The sequence below is a fragment of the Humulus lupulus genome, chromosome 8 (assembly GCF_963169125.1).
Source record: "Humulus lupulus chromosome 8, drHumLupu1.1, whole genome shotgun sequence".
Classification (NCBI taxonomy): Eukaryota; Viridiplantae; Streptophyta; class Magnoliopsida; order Rosales; family Cannabaceae; genus Humulus; species Humulus lupulus.
The window spans coordinates 70,820,882-70,824,672 of NC_084800.1; positions in this window are offsets into that span (position 1 = coordinate 70,820,882).

Below are 3,791 nucleotides of genomic sequence, written 5' to 3' on the forward strand. Positions count from 1 at the left end.
TCATCAGGGCATTTGAAAGGCTCATTGCTACTGTAACGTTCTAGATGACCTAATAAGGCTCAGGACCTTGATTAGGGGGCATGATGACAAATTATGGAAAAATATGTGTTTACATGATATATATGGGTGTTATTATGTGATAATGTGAGTTTTATTATAATATGACTTGATATGCATGTTTAGATGTATTAAATATGCATGTTGGCTCGTTTCTCATCATAAGGACAATTTTGGGTATATTTGGCATATGTGTGAGACCACATTATTATGTGGATATATTTGGGTTATTCGGTACGAGGCGATCTTAGGGAGCAAGTTAGCGGGAAAGTCACAACATGACCAATACTTGACTCGAAGTAAGTCAAGAAGTATTTTGGTTATTTAGTACATTACCGAGATATTGGGTAATGAGAATGAATATTCAAGGATATATTTGGAGTTATCGAGACTAGGAGGGAATTCTGAGGATTTTGACTATTTTACTCTGATGGGCGTTTTTGGTACCCCGAGCCTTGAGATTTATTTAAGGTTACTTGAGCCCTAAGAAACTTTCATAAAAAGAAGTACGTTCAACACTCTCGTTCTCTCATTTGACGCTGTTAGGATTTTGGAAGGAAACTCGAGTTTTAGGGCTCGGATTCAAACAATGTTAGAGTCATAACAATTTTATGGGGGATTAGAAACTTGATAGCCAGAAGATTTAGCGAAAAAACGACATAATCAGAGGTAATTTAAGCTTTGAATTTATGAGTTTCCATTTTCTTAAGTTTCTTGAGTTTTGATTTTGATTTTACGGTTTGGTGAGTTGTTGATCTATCGGAACCACGGGTTTTAATGCTTGAGAGGTTTTAGGGATGTGTGATTGAATGGTGAGTTTAGTACGAATTTTAAGTGATTTTTGAGAGATTTTTGGGCTGAGAAAGTTGGGTTCGCAGGGTCGTGTCGCGACCCTGTTCTTGGGCGCTGCGACCTTCATGAACCCAGGGCTTGGACGATTTTCTGAACCACTATTGCGCCACAACGCCTGTGAGCTGCGTCGCGGCCTGTGTCTAGTGTATTTTGGGGCTTGGCTCTCTAGTTGTGAGAGCCGTGAATCTAAATGGTAGGGCGCCGCAACCCTAATTGGGTGCGTCGTGGCAAATGAATGTTTTGAGTGCGAGAACTCAAACCTTTGGGCTCGGGATCGATCCTACTACCCAGTTTAGTGGAATTCGATAACCCAGAGGCTAGGACTTGGTCTGGAAGCCTGTGTTTGCTCGTTATTGATGATATTCTATATTTGTTTATCACTAGGGGCTCGGGATCAGGATCGTGCTCAAGGGTCGTTCTTAATTTATTTTACACTCGGACCTGAGGTAAGAAAACTGCACCCAATATGTGAGGTACATGATTAGGGCTTGGCCCGAACGTTGAATATAATCTTGATTGGGCGTGGGCCCCTAAAAATATGCATGCTTATGATTATGCATGTAAATGATTGATTAAGCATGTTGAATGTTATGTATATGGATATTTGTTATATGATGAATGCATGTTAGCATTATATAATTGAGAAAGACTTGACGTATGAGTCAAGGATGGCAATAGCGCTAAGCGCTGGTAAAAAAACATTGACTTATGAGTCAAGGACGGCAATAGCGCTGAGTGCTGGTAGAAAAGCATTGACTTATAAGTCAAGGGAGGCAATAACGCCCTGAGCGCTGGTTGATATGGTTAGATCTAATCAGGAGCGCATCATACGCTTGTTCGACCCAATGGGGCGGTCACTAAGCGGTGGTTGTAGTATAGATCGGACGGTCGATTCCAAAAGGAGGCAATGAATTAAAGTTAATCAATAAATAAAGTTTAGAGATAAATAATATGAGGAAAATAGAACAAGTGATATTTTTTTTGTTTTTGAGATTTATAGATTAGAAATAAAGATAGACTAAAGTGTGATGTAACAATAGGTAACAAGTATGAAGGATCAAGAGTCACCAATATGCATATTTATTTATTTGGATCTTTGATTCATAAAAATTACACAAATTAGTAGTTTATATCTCAACTATTCATTTGGAAGATTTAACATTGAAGTACAAATATGTTTCACAAAAATGTATTCAAGTGATTATTATTCTTTACCATGAAAAGATGAGATAAATCTTATGAGAAATCTAAAAATGACATTATACCATTGGCAATAATGCAATTAAAGAGTGGACATAACACTTAACATAAATATTACTTTTACTATTCATAAAATACATAGAAAGAACATGACTAATTCTATATAGATTTTAGCAAAAGTAAATATATATGAATGAGATGGAGAAAATGATAAATATGTTATCTATATTATTTTCACTAATTTGATAATACATGGAAAGTGCTTGACAAAATCTATATACTATTAGTAAACATAAATATAGATAACAAGATGAAGAAATAGAGATGAAAGAAAATAAGTCACTCAAATATATAAACTTTAAGCACATGGTGAATAAAAAATACCAAACAAAGTCACAGTGCATATAAGATCATCATAACCTTCCTAAGAAGGTTAGCATATTATGCTAGACATTCTCATGAAATTCTAGAGAGAAAATATGAGAAATGAGACTAAAATTTGGTAGAGTTTTGCTACCTAAAAATTACATGGTAAATGTGAAAAAAATATTCATATTTATTGAGGGAGAAAATGACTAAAAAGAAATTAAACAACAATTTGAGGTTTACAAAATAAATCTGAAATATTAATAATAAAATATATTTTTGAAAAATAAAATCTTATTATAAATATTAACTTAGTTATTTTGGTGCATGGTCAATATGCATTTTTCTAAAATACTACAAAATATGAGTTTTAAAGCCCAAAGAGGAAAGGTGCAAGGCCCAAAGTGCACAAAAAATTGGGCCAAAGGTGGCTGGTGGCAGCTGGTCCATTGACCCATTCCCAGCTAATGGGGAGGCGCCACATGACGCGGCTAGCAAGGAAGGGAGAGGAGATCCGAACCGGGTCAGGTGGCAGAGATATTTTACAATGATAATTATTTAAAAATAATTAATAATTAAACAAATTAAAATATGATATTTTTCAGATATTTTACAATGATAATTATTTAAAAATAATAAAATCATACTTTTTATAACTTAAATAAAATTTAATTTAACTTAAACTCACTTATTAGAATAATATTATATTAAATATATAATACAATCTAGTGTGAATTAGCAACAAATTGTTTTTTTTTAAAAACTAGCAAGAAACTTAAATTTAAAATCTACGTATAATATTTAATATTACATTAAACATATAACATATAATTTTTTGTTGTCACTCCCAAATTTAAAAAATAGAACAAACATAAACTTAAACAAAAATAAAATTATTTAATTAAAATAAGATATTTATTTCAAAATTTATATGACATTAATATATATTTAATAAAAATAATTAATAAATTATATAAATAAAACTAAACAAATATGTATATTACACATTATTTGTATTTAGTATATATATAAATATAATTGGTTAAAAAAATTGGCAACCGTGTAATATTTGAGTAATTACTCTATTTATTAATGTTGTAGTTTATTGGAATTTCGTGAGGCTGCATATTATCTCAGATTGCTAATTAGTTGTTTTATTAATTATTTTCACATGTTATTTTTATTTTTTGTTCTATAATGTGTTACTTCAGTTTAATATATATTTAATCTATTTACAGCAATGGTTATCTCGCATATATATAATCTATATATGAGTAATGATTAACCAAAATATTACACACTGATCTAGCAGTTTA